Source organism: Ambystoma mexicanum, chromosome 1q, assembly GCF_040938575.1.
Source record: "Ambystoma mexicanum isolate Mex_15411 chromosome 1q, UKY_AmexF1_1, whole genome shotgun sequence".
Taxonomy (NCBI): Eukaryota; Metazoa; Chordata; class Amphibia; order Caudata; family Ambystomatidae; genus Ambystoma; species Ambystoma mexicanum.
In genome coordinates, this window is record NC_090922.1 from 1,278,747,223 (window position 1) to 1,278,764,125 (window position 16,903).

General features: G+C 46.6%; 1 protein-coding gene across 1 annotated transcript in view; it reads right to left on the reverse strand.

The window, feature by feature from the left end:
- PRKAA2 (protein kinase AMP-activated catalytic subunit alpha 2) overlaps positions 1 to 16,903 on the reverse strand; it is a 531,203-nt gene that overhangs the window by 347,886 nt on the left and 166,414 nt on the right. The gene's annotated exons all lie outside the window — the stretch shown is intronic.

The window sequence follows — 16,903 nt, forward strand, 5'->3', positions numbered from 1 at the left end:
ATCTGAGAGTGCGGAATGAACATTTAAATAGTGTGCCCCATTTCCCCTTTGAGGTTGACTCTGAAAAGAGCCTTTTTTTTTTTTTTTTTGCAGATGCTTCAGAAACACCTTTTATTTTGAATTTTGTTGGTTTTTATTATTTTCCTCCAGAAATCTTCACATTATTTCTCCAAAGCAACCCTTATGTTCCAAAACAGCATGCAATTTCCCATAAAAGGAAAAGACATGCCATCTTCTTTAAAGTAATCCTCATTATCAGAGTCAATGTTCTCATTGGCTCCAGTCATAAAAGCAACATGCCTCGGTTGATTAAGCACCTACCAACATTTTTTTTTGAGGACAAAACACAGAAGTATTGTCCCATTGTGCCCTAGGTAGCAAAGCAGAAGAAATAACCTTCGCATTTCGAAGCACTTTCATAACTGCCTGAACCAAGTTTTGCAGATCTTGCAACAAAGTAGGGGCACTGACATGGCCCAAATGCAAAGCACCACAGTGCAGAACAGCCACATGTGGACTATAATACGTAGCCATATCTTGACAAACTTCTAGCATTGCCTGCAAATTAAAACCAGGCACAGTGCACCACACCACTTCCACTCCTTTTGTGTCACAATGCTTAGCCACATTCCTTATTTAGCATACAGCTCCAAATCATTAACAAACATATCTCCAAGCACCACCACCCTGACTTTCTCCACCTCCATCATCTTCACTACAGACAGCCTCTCTCAATACGAAGCAGAACTTCAACACCTGATTGGCTAATCCCCAAAATACACTCCCATTTCATGCTCAGCAGCCCCGGATGTGGCATGCCTTGTCTGCGAACAGCCATGCTGTCTGCGGGGTGCGTAAGTAGCACTAGGTCAGCCCTTCTACCCTTTCCACTTCACTCTCTGCACCATTCCCTCATTGGCTACTGTTAAGCAGTCACACGACCATCCACCAATCACATGCAAGACCTCTACATCAAACTCCATCATCACAATTCAGCACTTTACATGTACTGTTGATCACTCCAAGTACAACTGTGCTATGACTACAAAGCATCTACAGCAACTACTAGTAAACTCTTCAACATTTCTACTTGCAGATTCATGCACATCTACATGCATGAACACAAAGTACAGATATGAATATTTTTGAACCTGTACATCATACATGGCAACATTCCGACCCACCTGGGAGGGACATTTCCTCCGAAAAATCTGGAGACTACATCTGTGTCATAAGAATGCATAGGGCAAAGATATATTTTCGACGGGAGAATGTGAAAAATAACAATATTTTTCACTGAAAAATCAAGAGTCTCCCGCCGAAATCAGGAGGATTGGCATGTATGGTACATGTACATCTCTTGTATAAATGCATATAAACAGAGTAACTGTCACCTACCCTGTGTAACCTGTAAAACAAGCTTACTTTCATTTCTTCCATCTACTCTTATCTTGTCTGCTCTCCAAATTTTTATTTACCCATAGTATTAACTGCAATGTGCAAACTGTTATTTTCTTCATTCATACTATCATTTCTGTAACCACTGCAACGTATTTAACCACATTTCAACCATGATAGCATTATAGTGCATAAGATGTACATACAATTTCCTTTCTTTACATTCTCCATATTTCACATACATTCTATCATTTCAACTTCCTTTACAAATGACTATATTAGTAATCAGACAGAACACACATAGCTATCCTACAAAGTGTCATTTCATGTTAAAGGATCGGGGAAATTACAGTATAATTATGGAAAAGGGCTTTCTAGTGTGTAATAAAATTACATGCAGCCACGATGAGTACATGCATCTTTATTTATGCACACAGATAGCCAATATCATTTAAAAGGCTCCCAGCTAAAACAACACCACTGCCTCTACAACTGTTCTTCCAATCTACACAGCTCTCTCATTCCAGCTGGTTGTCCATTCCATTCTAGATTTCACAACAGCACTCAACTATGCACAGGTGCAGTCATATCTATCACATCATCTACAACTATTTACAGTCTTATAAAGCAAGACAAACAACATCTCCCCCCTTCCCTCCAGTCTGCAACACAAGCACCAGGTCCTTCCTTGCAACCCTTACTCTATTTCAGTCTCTCCCATCTCCAAGCACCACAGAATCACACAGTTCTTTAGTAATCACCTACTGAGTAATAAGCTGCTGACCCCATCAAATCCTTCTGATTTATTTGCCACGCCTTCACAGATACAACATTGCATACTTTTCCATACAGTTCCTGCCATTTACCCTGTAAAAATAGCAAACAAAGCTCACGATTATTTCTTCTATCTCCTAACATTCAATAACACCACCTTATGAAGCCAGGTGTGCTCTGTGCACTTACTATTGTACTCATTTCTAAAGCACATTCATCTTAAAGATTGTAAATAAAATATACAGAATACACTTAGGCAAAGAAAAGTGCATGTACATGCTATGCACAGTTATCAGAAAGCACTACTACTGCAAAAACAAAGAAATCCATGTCTACATTAACAGCGTCTGAAGTACGAACGAGAACTCAGAAAAACCTACTCTTTCCATCCTAAAAAGTAAGTGATTCCCCTCATCAATCCACTCATCATCACACTATCCTATAAACACTATTACATTACTACCAATCAGTACTCACATTTTTTAAACATTTCCCCTAAGCAGCTTACATACCACAATCAAAATGTTTGGTAGCATTGTAGAGTTATGCTGCGGTGGTTGTGGCCAGGGCCTAGCGTCTTGGGTGCATGGCCTACGGCCTTCAACCATGCACCCAAGACTCTAGGCCCTGGCCACAACTACTGCAGCATAACACACCCTTAGAAACAAACACCTACCAAATGACCACAACCCAAAAACATAATACATCCACCTCAAAACTGTGCACTTCCATTAACATTCTAAAAAATAATTACAGCCAACGTACAAACTCTTCAATACATACCCTCTTTACCCAATGCTCTTCTAACGACCCATAACCAACATCATACTACACTAAAATAGCCAGTAGTGCGCCCAGTGTTCAGTATGTCTGCGGACAACCGCGGTGACCGCGGACACTGCAAACACATCACAGCCTTCTCCCACCTAAACACCTAAACAAATACAGCATTTGACCCATCTCTTACTCCCCCACCCTCTCCAAGCACTCATACACACCAACACACTCCTCAAAATTAGATTTATGCTCACTTCCAGCACATGTCCGCGCATCCAATATGATGGGCGCATCGAAACAATTTGATGCACATCACGCCTCATCCCAGTCAATCAGAGAGCAAGCTGTGTGTCCACGGACATGACGTGAGCCGATTATCCAATAAGTGTCCCTCCAGCAGTTTGAGCTGTAGGCGCAACAGACATTTTTTCTCCATTCAGTCTATGAGAAAAAAGAAAAATAAATTGGGACCTCCCTATAACTTTGCCCCCTCAAGACCAAACCTCACCAAATTTCAGAGTGGGCCATATACTTATTTTGCAAAGTTTGGTGAGGATTCCTCCAGCAGGACCGAAGTTATAAGCCGCCCAAAAAGTGTTTTACCTATGGGTTTAGCAACTTAACCATAGCTACATGGCCGCTACCGCAGGCCACGTAATATATGTATATATGTAGTTATGGTTAAGTTGCTCATCTCATAAGAAGTTTTTTGGGCGACTTATAACTTTGCTCGACCTGGACAAATCCTTACCAAACTTTGCAAAAATAGTTTGTTGAGTTTTTGTGAACGGGCGGAGAGGAGGGTTTCAAAGTTATAGTGGGGTCCCACATTTTTGTTTCCCCATAGAATGAATGGAGAAAAACTTTGCTCATGGCTACAGCTCAAACCACTGGACGGATTTTCACCAAATTTGCGGCAGGAGCGGCGGTTTGGTCCCGAATGCATGCTTTCGTAAATTTGGTGAAAATCCATCCAGTAATTATTTTGAAAACAGGAAAAATGTAGATAAACAAAAATTAGTGGACCCATTTCCCTGTTCGCTCCGCGGACCGGACTCTGATTGGTCCAGAAGGCTTCGTCAAGTCTGCGGACATCCAACACGCCCACTAATTGGCTGGAGGGAAGCATGATGTGCGTCATATTTTCCGAAACACCTGCCATGTTGTATCCGTGGATATTTGTGGATTGCACGGTGGCGAACAGGGCTGGAACAATAAAATAAAGAAACCTTTAACCCAACATGATACCTTGTCTTTCTCATGATTCTGACTTCCCACACTATACATTACAGCTGCATAGATGTAAATACATTTTCGAATGATACATGCCAGGTGAAAGGGATGATGAGTTACTGGACTACTGGTTTTCCATGCAGTTTATATGGCAAGCACTGATTATTTGAATGGCTATGGATATTCAAAGCTGTCCTTTACTAATGTGTGCCATTGCACTTATTTTCAGAATTTATGGTGCTTTAATGTGCAAACATCGGAAAAGCCCCTGTGGGGCTCATGTACACCAAATGATGTCCACCAAAATAAATGATCAACATTCACCAATGATTGCACACTCATGGCAAGTGGATTCATAGTGGTCATATCTCTTGCCAAGATTGTTTATTTTGCATGATAGGCAGTTCAGCCACAGCAGCATAGTGGGGGTTTCAGCAAACAGTGTTTCAATGGATTATAATAACTCATGTTCTTCTGTTTTCACCAATTGTGCACTCACTGGCAAATCTTGAACTACTTTTCTCCCTCTGCTGTCATCCGTATTGGTCAGTCCCCCCTCTATTATAGCAATGCTCTCTATCTTAGGCTCCTAGCCTGTCAGTCACCTCCACTGCCATTGGCTCACCCATAATACAACCAAGTTCTGTTATGCCATCCCTCTGCTTCTTTATCTACATTGGTTCAGAATCTGCTTTAGAATACTGTTCAAATCTCTCTGTCTTGCTCAGTAGTATAACCAAGTGTTTCACCAAGCGCTATCCCCTCCATTCTCAAATGTTTTTTCAGGACCTTCAATTCTGCATCCCCCATTTCTATATTTCCATTGGTACCATGACAGTGAACCCTCCTTCTCTATCTTAGCTCTGCGAGAAGGAACCCACCTGCCTCTTCAATTTCATTCTCTGATTAACCATGACACTTTATGCAGCCATCTTAAGGCTTCTGTCTTTGCCTCTGGCTACCCTTTACCATTTCTCCACTCTTTAACCTCCATATGCTGGTGATTTGACTCGAGCATTAATTAATATATTTGTGCATGAATGATTTACAAATGTAACATACCAAAACATGACAAAATAAAACATTTGTATCTAATTGGTGTAGTCATTAACAATAGTGACGACCACCCCAAATATTTGAATCCCTACAATACATGTTGGTATCCTTCATCTGCGTCAACATCCGTTATGGGCATGTGAACAATTTTCCTGGATCTGCCATCTAGAGAAGTGATTCAGCCATGCCAACATTATTATGTTGCTCTCTCACAGAGGAAAGGGGACTCAACCATGCAGGAAAATGTTTAGGCACATTCACACATGGCCGAGGGCTTCACTGGTGTACACCAACATGTTTATTTCCCACTCTGAGAGGACAGTGGAGGGCATGCAAACGTTTACACATGCCTCTAATTTCAATATGCAATCCCCCTAGAGATAGGGGTGAACATTACTATTTTTTTCTGAAGTTTCCAGATGAGAGAGATGTATGTCTACACCAACAATGTTTTGCTATATCCCCAGAGGGAAGAGGTGTTCATTGCCACATACCAGCAATGTGTTGCATCAATTCCAAAGAACCCATACACGGCCACATACCAGCAATCCTTACCTGCACTCCAATGCATAGCATACCAAAATTGTGTAAATCTCTCAGAAGGAACAGGTCCAACTGGAGAGATGATGCCTGAAGCATCGCATTTCAAATCTGACCTCGGAATCTTCTTGTTTTGAACCTGTTGTAAAGCTCATTATCACATCTCAGTAAGGTGTACTAGGCACACTATTGCTACAGGAAAGTGTCACAAGCAGACTCACCCATTTGCCACCTAACCACACACTAAGGATCACATGAAGTACCCCTGAGGGTTAAGAAATGTGCATAGTCAATTCCATTTCTGGCTTTGTCTCCTTCACCCCTGCAGTAGCAAAGTTGTGGAGTTGTAGTGGGTCATATGGTTCTCTGATGTGAGCTGATTGGGTGGTTGAAGAACCAGAACTGCTGCTGGCTCTCAATGAGTTGCAAATGTAATCAGGTATTTGAAGATGCCAGAGGCAGAAACAATGGAATGGTATTGGATTCTTGAGTCAGTCAGTTGTTGCATTCCCGGCACCCCACATGCTGGTGGTGTAGTCTTTTTTACTTTGCTTCGTTCCAAGTGGAATTGGAGCACTTTGCATTTTTTAAGGCAAGGTGGTGATTTTGTTGGGTCTGAGGAATGTTCTAGATTGTACCTATTGTTCTTGAACAGTTTCTGGTCTTCTCCTAACCAGTTATTATATTTTTGTGTTGTTAGGGTTGGAATTGCTGGTCTTGACAGTTGACAACTTGTTGAAAGTAGATTTCTTTTCTAGGAAGCTCAGGATGTCAGTTGGGCACTCTTGAATGGGAGATCTGAAAATCAGGTGTACTTGGGTGAATACACCTAGGCAAAGCTTATTCGAATGTGTGCTTCTTATGAAAGGAGCCTGTAGGGAAGTGGGAGGCATGTCTTTGTGATGCAGTTAATTTCTGATTATACAAATGATGCCAATATGGTCAAGGGATTTAGGGTGGAAGCTGTTATCAAAGAGCTTGCGGAGAAATGTGGGCTATTACCACTAGAGTATGTGGGTCTCTCTACCAGTTGGATGAAGCTCAGATTGGCCAGGTCCACTGTGATATCCTCCCTTAATATGTTGGAAGGATAGTCAGCACACATGTTTAAGTTGCTGAACATATGAGCTTTGTTTGGAGATAGTGAGAATAAAGAGGCCAAGTCAAGGATGTCAGGGAACAATGGTGTATGTTATTTTTTGCAGGGGAGAGGGAGTGGCCAAGCAAGATATGGTGGAGATGATTTGGTGCTTATATTATAAGGTGAGGACTGTAGTAGGTGACCCCAATGAAGGGTTAATAATTACTATTTGAAGAGATAGAACTTGGTGATGCCATAGATCAGAAAGTGAGATTAGTAAGAGCAAAGGTAACAGAAGGGATTCTGGAAGGTGGAGCATACAGCAGTTTTGAGTATGTGGAGGTGATGAGAAAGGGGTGTTGAATGGCCTAGAAATGAACTGAGCATAAATGTAAGGATAATATTGTTGATGAATCATATAACAGCCTCTTGGTCAACCTTGTTCTTTGTCCGTGCTTATAAAATAATGCAATACAACAGCATAGATGCAGTGATTACTGTGAACGCCTAGAAAGATGAATACGAGGAGCAGGCAACTATGAGAGAACCGTGCATCTCTACAGTTAAATTAGCCAACTCTGTTGACTGACATTCATAAAGCACTTGGAAGCTAATACTGTCAAAAAGGTTTTAAACCCCCGCAGGCACTTAAGAGACATTGGGACTCATTAGGACCCTGGCGCTAAGTGTTTAACGGTGCCGTAAAAGGCTGCGGCGCCGTTAAACACTTAGGGCCTTACTACGAGGTCCCTTTGCGGGACCTGACCTGAACGGCTGGTCTAGACCAGCCGTTAAAGTAGGGACCTGCAAAGGGACCTTGGTGCTAAGTACAGTACTGCAATTTGCGGTACCGTACTTAGCGCCTTCCCCATTCCCATAGAGCGAAAATGGGAATGGGGAAGGGCCATGGTTCAATGGGGAATTACCGCCCCGCCAACCTTGGAATGGGGTGGTAATTCCCCATTGAACCATGGCGGACCCGTTACAACACCGGCACCAACCATGGTGCTGATAGGGCAATGGTTTAGCGCCAGTGTTGTAATAATGAGGGCCATTGTGATGTCATACAGATATGATTTTCAGAAAAAAAGACATATATTTGGAGGCATGTTTCCTGTACATCATTAACGGAGGAAAAAACAGAATAATTGATGTACAAAGAAAGTAGGAATTATGCATTAAAAAGATAACACTAAAGGATCTGAACTTGAGATAATCTCTTCTGTTTCCTGTAAACAATAGAAACAGCTCGTATTACCTCTGCCAATGTTTGCAAGCAAGACACCAAAGGAGGCCTGCAAAGGCAGGTGTTAAGCATTACTGCTAGGCTTTTAATCAAGATGTGCCACCAAAGCACCCATCTGTCCTTTAGTGTTGTGCAAGATTAATTCTATTGTATCTGACTATTAAAGTGTGCCAAGAATCAGAAAGAAAAGGTAAGAAGCTATCATGCAGACATTTCATATTTGGAAGAATGCAATGAACATGCAATGAACATGTTTTTCATCTAAATAAAGGCGACACACATTAGCAAACATTTCAACACGATGTCCTACTTTATTAAGACACATGTAAACGACATTCACTTCCGATATGACCTAAAGCTACTTATTTGTTTCCTGTTATGGTTGGTAAACGGACCAATCAAATAACAGGTACTAGTATTTATAAGACCTACAGCACTCGTTCACAAAGAAGCCATTCCTTCAAGACTCAAGGTAGAGTATGCAGCATAAGCCGTACAAGTCTACGGTATATCACTCTGACCCATTCTTTAAAAGTAGATATTGAGCACCAAGGTACCTGGATGAGGTTACAATGAGGTTCACGGATTGTGGAAGGGAAAGCGAACTGCATAGCATCTGATGTAAGGAATAAAACTTTACTAGCTGTTGTGGTGTGTGGCCCATTTAAGTGTAGGCCTATTGCCCCTTTATGAAAATAAACGGGGCTCTGCTGGCACGTGAGAGGCAGTGCAGCAGAGCCCAAGGAAGTGGCAACCCATGTCTGTGTCCGTTTTTTGCCATGTGATCATGGCCTGGTGTAGCAGCCCTGGCCTGGGTGCACCCAGAGCCGAGGCTGCTGTATGCTGGGTGCCCCCCAGCCAAGGCGATACGTCCGGTGATCCGGACGCAGCAGGGTGTCCCCTGTCGTTGGTGTACTGCATGCCCACAGTAATTTGGTAAGCCGGGTGATCCCGGCATATGGTGTGGCCCGCCCTGGTGACTGGTGGTGGGCCGCTAACACCAGTGATGAGGTGGTCTGGGCCCCACGCACTTCACTGTGCGGGCTGCCAGAAGCCTCTTTTGTGTTGCAGCGGTGTATGCATGTGAGGAGGAGGAGGTAGCGGCGAAACGTTGGAGTCGCGTGGTGGGGGCGCGTGGCCCAGAAGAAGCCCAGGCCTGCAGCGACAGAGAGGTGGTGGCGTGGTGACCCAGCTGGAGGCTCCAGACAAGTCGGAATAGGCACTGCATACGATCGAGAGCCCTGAGGGGCCAACAGAAGAAAAAAAACAGCTCAGACCCTGGAGCGGCATCGGCCGCGTGTTTGGGAGCAGCGGTCACTGCACAGAGAAAAGGGCGGGATGGGACCTGCGTCAGTGACACTGCAGTCTGTGGAGGACTGCTGGTGTCTCCCTGTGGGTTGCAGGGATGAGCAGCGGGTCCTCGCATGCCCGCACCCGGACGAAGACCAATACCGCATGGCAGAGTGGTGGGCGTGGCCCACGAAAAACAGCCTGCTGCAGTGAAGAAGATGAAAAAAATGACTCTTCTTTTGATTTCACGGTCTGATCAAACAAAGGTGAGGCCCACGGCAGCCCTGACAAGACAGGGCGGGGCCATCTGATACCCGAGCCTGAAGCAGTGAATTTAAAAAAAGTGAGCATTGAGCCTGCGGAAGCCCAGCCGAATGTTGTCGGCATCACAAGAATCAAAGGAGCAGTACCAGGCCCCATTTCGCTGGCCCACTGTTTATCAGTTGAGGCTGTGGGGGCGGGGCAGGCACCCCCAGCACTAAAAGGCTGTTGCACAGGGCGCTCGGGGGGCTAGAAAATTCGGTGTGCCCCTCTGAACCAAAAGAGGGAGCAGACAGACCTCTCCAGTAGCCATAGCGCTTGCCAGGCAGCATTTCCCGCATACCTGTGTACCCCATCGGACCTAAGGGCCCGGCCATCAAGGACACCAGAACAGCCCTGAGGGCCCATCAATCAACGCTTGCAGTAGCTCCTCTGCCATCACCAAGGAACATGGAAGGGTAGAGGCTCCATAAGGAGTGCTTGTGCGTCCTTGGTGGACCCTCAACCCGCTGAATCAGGCCGGGTGCCTATCCGCAGTGTGCATGGAGTTCACCACGTCAAGAAACCATCATGGGTGATGACGACAATGAAGGGGCATTTCGCCAGAATGTGCAGCTTGTGCCTTTGTTTCCATTTGATGTGGCGGGGCTCAAGCCAGTCTAGGAACCCGGTGGACAACATGGGTGGAAAACCTAGAACTGTAGTTTGAGGCGGTGGAGGTCAAGGACAGAGCTATAAACCCAATGCTTCTGTACTCAGCCAGCCCAGCTGTCTAGAGGCTGTTTAAGACCCTGCGGTCCATAAATCCGTCATATGGCGCAGCCATTGCAGCCCTGAAAGAGTACTTCATGCCCATGGTCAACTGGGATTATGAACGGTTCAGGATGAGATGCGCAAGGCAAGAGAAAGGGGAGAGCCTAGATGCATTTCATTGCAAGCTTTGTGGAATCACGCTATCCTGCGCCCTGGATAAGTTCGAGGATGATGACATCAGGGCTCAGATGATCTACGGCTGTCACTCGGCGAAGTTGCGAAAACAAGTCCTCATGGAGCCAGGGCCGGGCCTTGCCCTAATCCTGGAACTGGGCCGCACTGCACCCAGAAGTTGGCAGAGGTGCGTGCATCAGCTATGGACATCTCCAGGCAACAACTCAGGCGGGAAGGAGGAAAGTTGGAAGTGTCGGCCGTTAGAAGATGGCAAGGAAGTAGGCCAATGGGAAGAGGGGATTGGTCACGGAGAGAACCAGGTGCCACAATATGCCATCAGTGTGGATGGGACCTCCAGCACGCGCAGGAGTGCCGGGCTAAAGGACACATGTGTGGGCGGTGCAGAAAAAAGGATCATTTTGCACGGGTGTGCCCAGCCCCAATGCCGGCCTGCATAGTTGGGCCATCAGCAGGAAGCGTGTCAAAGGAGGCCGCAGGGAGGAAGCCCCCCAGGGTGGGTGGTCCAGGTGGCAGAAGAGCAAAGGAAGGGACTGTATGACTATACCGAGGAGGATGATGAGGAGAATATGTTCTTCTTGTCCTGCAGCAGCGCAAGCGGGCAGTTTGATCCAGGCATTTTCTGATCCCCAACGTCACCCACCGGGGTCCCCGTGGGTGCGCGGACTGGCAGGCACCGTAGTTTGCAGTGATTGAACAGTTCATCGGAGTGGTGTGCGGACTGGAATGCACCACTGTTTGCAGTGATTTGGTAGTTGACGGGTAGTGCGTGGACTGGATCACACCACAGTAGTAGACCCTGTATAGGCTTGTTGTTTTATGTGTGTTGTGTTTTTATTTGTTATAATAAAGGAGGGATGTGGAGTGTGGCCCATTTAACTTTAGGCCCGTTGCCCCTTTAAGAAAAAGTGTAATGACAAAGTCATGACGCCCCTCAATAAAAAAGGCTCTGCTGGCAAGTGAGAGGCAGTGCAGCAGAGCCCCAGGAAGTGGCAACTCGTGTCTGGGTCAGTTCTTTACCGTGTGATCACGGCCTGGTGTAGCAGCGAGGCTGCTGTATGCTGGGTGCCCCCAGCCAAGGTAATGTGTCCTGTGATCCGGATGCAGCAGGTTGTCCCCTGCCGTTGGTGTACCGCATGCCCACGGTATTTTGGTAAGCTGGGTGATCCCGGCATATGGTGCGGCCTGCACTGGTGACTGATGGAAGGCTGCTAACAGCTGTGAGCTCTAGTCAGACCATCCTTATAGAGATTTGTGCTGCAAAATTTTAGAAATCTGGCTGATATGCCACTCACAAGGAGAAATTAGAAGCATCCAGGTGGATATTGAGGTCTCTGAGGAGGAGAAGTTGAGAGGTAGGGGCAAGGAGAGAAGAGGAGAGGTCACCCCATTCTGAGAGAAAGAGGGCAACCTGGCCAGGTGGGCTGTAGATGGTGGCCACAGTCAGAGAGAGGCCAGGAGAGATAGAGAGCCTGCATACCAGGCTTTCAAAGGTGGAGTAGGCCTGAGTAGGAATTACAGAAGCAGTGACCCCATCCGGAAAGATCAGAGCTACTCCACCTGCGGGTCAGTTGGTTCTGGGCTCGGGGAGGATCTTGTAGCCATCAACAATGTGACAGAGGTGGCCATGAACCATATCTCTGTGAGAGCAAGGACATCCAGGTCAAGTGCTTCGAGGAGTTGGCAGATGTCAGCGGAGTGTTTGACAGAAGAGTTGGGGTTTAGAATATTGATGTGGAGCAGATTGCCACATTTGAAAGACTTCCAGGGCGGGGTACAAGCATGAGGTACACCCAGAAGAGGTGGTAGAGGGGCCCAATAGTAAAGTAGATGGGATCCCTGTTGCTGGTGGATGTGAAATAAAAGCTATTGAGACATGACCCCTCCTATTCACCATATGTCATGATTCCCCTTAAGTATACTAAAGAACAGCGTTCCTCACAGTTTGCCTGCACCAAATGCGATAGAAGTTATCGTTCATTTGCTGAGTAAAATGACCATGAAATTACTGTAAAATTATCATAAAAATGACCATGGAGATTGCTGACAACTATAGTTATTTATATATGCAGTGAAAAAACATTGTTAATGGAACATTATGGTTAAGTTGCGCTACTAAAAACCGATGAAATTCAGTGAAAAAACTTTGTTGAAGGGACGTTGTTTTCGGTAAAACCGAAAACCGTCTGAAATTAGCCAGTTATGGTAAGCTAAGCAACCATAACTCGTGCCACCACCATGCACTGCTAAGACTAACACCCAGGACATCAAAGATGAAATCACCAATGTCATTAATGACATCACTGATGACATCACATGTCTGGCTCCCTCTTTTTTCCTTTACTGACATATCTAGGCCACATGGTTTTCTTCAGCAACAGTCAGGAACTAAAAATTCAAAAGGTACTATATTTGTAGACTTATCTTTCAAATATGTTCTTACAGTAATTCCCTTAGGGTCCAGTCACATCATATGAAACATATACAAATAGAACCAGGCTTTTTCTCCCCTATTTAGGATTATCAAACTTGGGTGTCTTTTCCCTGTGTTGCTCAATATGCACTGTATCAGTATTTTAAAAAAATGGCATTGTGAAAAACCAGGCCTTTTCGCCCCTATTTAGGATTCTCAAACTTGGGTGTCTTTTCCCTGTGTGCTTAATATGCACTGTATCAGTATTTAAAAATTGCATTGTGAAAAACCAGGCCTTTTCTCCCCTATTTAGGATTCTCAAACGTGGGTGTCTTTTCCCCATATTGCTTAATATGCATTGTATTGGTATTTAAAAAAGATTGCATTGTGAAAAACCAGGCCTTTTCGCCCCTATTTACGATTCTCAAACTTGGGTGTCTTTTCCCTGTGTTGCTCAATATGCACTGTATCAGTATTTAAAAATTGCATTGTGAAAAACCAGGCCTTTTCTCCCCTATTTAGGATTCTCAACCTTAGGTGTGCCCTCCTACCTGTCTCAAACCGGTGCATTTTGAAAGCTCTATCATGAGTGTTGTCTTCTGTCCTATTGCGCAACTTGCTTGCCTCTCGCTGTCTTGTCTGCCTAGTCCAGTGACCTTTGCTAGTGTCTTCCCCTCTCCCTTCCACCCCCCTCCTCTCCCACCTACTCTGTGGTGCTCTTTGTCTCTCCTATTTTTTCTAACTGCGTCTCTATTGACTCTCTTGCTCTCCTCACTAAATCGGGTAGGAAGAAGTTTAAAAAGGACATCCTGGTCTCCAACCCAGGCCTCCCTATTGCCGATACTTACACCAGTGCCTCCTCCAAGGAAACTCTCACCGACATCCTGTTTGTCGCACCTTCGCCAGACCTATGGACCCTTGATATGGTTTGTGTGCTCTCCCCTTTCTCCTCTTCTCCAATTAATGGTGGCACCCGCTGGGATCCCCTCCTGGCATCCTTCCATTCCTCCAAAGTCATCATTAATGTCTACTCCAACGGGACCGTCTTGGTCCAAGGTCCTCAGTCCAACCTTCACCTCTTTGATAGATGCTTCCCACGCCTCATCAACTTCCTTTCTTCTACTGCTGTCCCCTCTCCCCTTTCCTTGACCACCTCGCCTCCCCCTTCTGCCTCCACCTTGGCTTCCCTGCCTTCCCCTTCCCTCGCTGCCCCCTCTTGGGCCCCTTCTATACCTCCAAAGGGCGTACCTCTGATCTGTACCCCTCCCCAGAAGTCCTTCAAGGATGGCAACCTTCTACACATTGCCACTCTAAACTCTCGCTCTGCTATCAAACACTCCTCTGATATCAGCCGCCTTCTGGAAGAACTTGACCTTGATGTCCTCGGTCTCACCGAGACATGGTCACTGCCAGCTCTGTCACAAGCTTTGATACGCTCCTACCTGACGGCTACAAGATCCTCTCCACTCCCAGGGCCAACCGCTCTGGTGAGGGTGTAGCCCTGATCTTCCCCAAGTGGATTCCTGCCTCTGTCACTCCTACGCAGGCCTACTCCTCTTTTGAATGCCTGGTCTGCAGGCTGTCTCTCTCCCCTACCCATTCACTTACTGTGGCTACTATCTATCGGCCACCTGATCAGATTTCATCTTTCCTCTCTGAGTGGACAGGCCTCTCCTCCTCACTCCTGTCCTCAACTACTCAACTCCTCCTTCTTGGAGACTTCAACACCCATCTGGATGCCTCCTGTCCTCCCTATGGACTCTTTTGTGACCTCTGTGACTCTCTCTCACTCACTATTCTCCCCTCTGGCCCAACTCATTCTGCAGGGCACATTCTTAATGTTCTGCTCTCCTCAGACTTTCCCCTCTCTGTCCCTCTCACCACTTCTCTCTCCTGGGGTGATCACTTTCTCATCTCCTCCCACCTTACCCTCCTGACCCCTCAGGCCAAGCCACTTCCATCACTGCCACCCACCTTCTCGGTCATCTGACCCATGAAACGCATGTCAGCTGAGGCTTTAGCCACCACCTTCTCACCCCCGACCCCTTTGGCTGACTCTCATCCTGACACAGTCCTCTCCACGCTCCACTCTGCTATATCTGATACTCTTGATATCCTTGCCCCTGTCATGAGAATCCTCCAGAAGCCCAAAGCCAAGTGCAACTCCTGGTATGACTCTGACCTCGTCATCCTAAAACGCAAGTGTAGGGTGGCCAACAGGAAATAGCGTGCTTCATGTACATCCTCTGACAATCTGGCCTGCTGCCTGCTGCAAAGGCAATACCGGCTCTCTGTTCTAACCAAGAAGAGAGCGCATATCCAGGCCAGCGTCTCTGCGGCATCTAACAACTTGTCCAAACTCTTTAAAATCTGCAAGGAACTGGCCAATCCTGCAACAGTCTCTACCTCTCCTGTCCCCTCCCAGGCTCTCTGTATGGCACTGGCTTCTCACTTCATCTCTAAAACTCAGGACATCCTGTCCTCTCTCTCCTCCTATCCCCTCCTTCCCCCCACTCCCTGCTCTTCCTCTGGCTTCTGTGCAGCCTCCTCTCCTCCCTCCTTCTCTGCCGTTCCCCTTTTCTCCGCAGATGTGGATTCTAGACAAGTCTGATCTATGAAAGTCCTGTCAAAACAGGTTCACCCCTGTTCCTCCAAAACTATCAAGTACCACATCGACTCCCTGGCTCCTGCCCTGGCTGATTTCTGCAATCACTCCTTCACCACTGGAGTATTCCCATTCCCCCTAAAGCAATCCCTTGTGTACCCCCTTCTTAAGAAACCCACTGCTGACCCCTTTATCCCAGCCAACTATCACGCACTCTCCATCACTCCTTTCCTGGGCAAGCTCCTGGAGAAACTGGCCATCTCCCAGCTTAATCTCCACACTGAATCTGTTGGTTGTCTTCATGACGATCAGTCTGGCTTCAGAGCTGCCAGAAGCACGGAAACTGCTCTCCTGAACATCCGTGAAGACCTGCTCTCCAACCTTGACTCTAACACCGCTTGTGTCCTCATCCTGCTTGATCTCTCTTCTGCCTTTGACACTGTCAACCATGCCATCCTGCTCAACCGTCTCCGTGATAACCTGGGTATCACTGGTCAGGCTCTGGCATGGCTGACTTCTTTCCTCTCCGACTGACCCTCCCAGGTCCAACTTGGGTCCTTCCTCTCCGCTATCTTTTTCTCTACATGTGGTGTCCCCTAGGGGTCTAACCTCTCTCCCTGGCTGTTCAATCAATACCTGGCACTCCTGGCCCTCCGCATCGCTGCTCTCTGCCCCAACTTTCAGTGCTGTGCGATGACACCCAGCTCATCTTCAGGCTACCCTCGGCCTCCTCCTCTACTTCCCTCATCTCCGACAATCTGTCTGCTATCCAGGAGTGGTGTGCCGCCAATGACCTCTGCCTTAATGCCAGTATGACTGAGATTCTCCTCATCAGCACACCCGCTCCCTCCTTTCCTGTAGCTCTCTGGCTGGCCGGTCTCTCTTGGCCCTCTTCCTGTTCCCACCTGCAAGGCTAAAAACCTTGGGGTCATCTGTGGCTCTACCCTATCCTTCTCTCCTCACATCTCTGACGTCTCTAAGAAGTCACACTACCAGCTGCACCTCCTCAGAGGTATTCTTCCTTTCATCTCCTCCCCCCAGAAGCTCGCGGTGTCCAGTGCTGGTTCTCTCTAGCCTCTTTTCTAAATCTGCCCGCTTCTATGCTCCGCCCTCTGCAACATATCCAGAACAGGACTGCAAGACTTGTCCTTGACCTCAAGCCCAGGGATCTTATCTCTCCAGGACTGAAATCTCCCAGTGGCTGCAAGGATTGAGTTCAAAACCCTCTGCATCATCCATAAGGCCTTCTGGGGCCTGGGGCCTCAATACCTTCAACTCTCTCTC